The following is an 896-nucleotide window of genomic DNA, read 5'->3' as shown; positions in this document are numbered from 1 at the left end:
ACTATACCCCTTGAGGAAATTATCTAGGGGTATAGTGAGCATTTTGACCCCACAGGTTTTTTGCAGAAATTTTTGCAAGTAGGCTGTGAAAATGAAAATCTACATTTTTTCAAATAAAATGTAGGTTTAGCTAATTTTTTTTCATTTCCACAAGGACTAAAGGAGAAAAATCACCATAAAATTTGTAAAGAAATTTCTCCCGAGTAAAACAGTACCCCACATGTGGTAATAAACGGCTGTTTGGACACACGGCGAGGCTGAGAAGGGAAAGAGCGCCATTTGGCTTTTGGAACTCAAATTTAGCAGGAATGGTTTGCGGAGGCCATGTCACATTTACAAAGCCCCTGAGGGGATAAAACAGTGGAAACCCCCCACAAGTGACCCCATTTTGGAAACAACACCCATTGAGGAAATTATCTAGGGGTATAGTGAGCGATTTGACACCACAGTTTTTTTGCAGAAATTATTGGAAGTAGGCCCTGAAAATAATAATCTACATTTTTTCAAAGAAAATGTAGGTTTAGCTAATTTTTTCTCATTTCCAGAAGGACTGAAGGAGAAAAAGCACCACAAAATTTGTAAAGCAATTTCTCCCGAGTAAAACAATACCCCACATGTGGTAATAAACGGCTGTTTGGACACACGGCAGGGCTTAGAAGGGAAAGAGCACTATTTGACTTTTTGAGATCACATTTAGCAGGAATGATTTGCGGAGGCCAGGTCACATTTGCAAAGCCCCTGAGGGGACAAAACAATGAAAACGCCCAAAAAGGGACTCCATTTAGGAAACTACACCTCTTGAGGAATTCATCTAGGGGTGTAGTGAGCATTTTGACCCCACAGATGTTTCATAGAATTTATTAGAATTAGGCAGTGAAAATAAAAACAGTCCTTTT

Source organism: Rhinoderma darwinii, assembly GCF_050947455.1.
Source record: "Rhinoderma darwinii isolate aRhiDar2 chromosome 2 unlocalized genomic scaffold, aRhiDar2.hap1 SUPER_2_unloc_18, whole genome shotgun sequence".
Classification (NCBI taxonomy): Eukaryota; Metazoa; Chordata; class Amphibia; order Anura; family Rhinodermatidae; genus Rhinoderma; species Rhinoderma darwinii.
Note: the sequence above shows the minus strand (reverse complement) of the source record.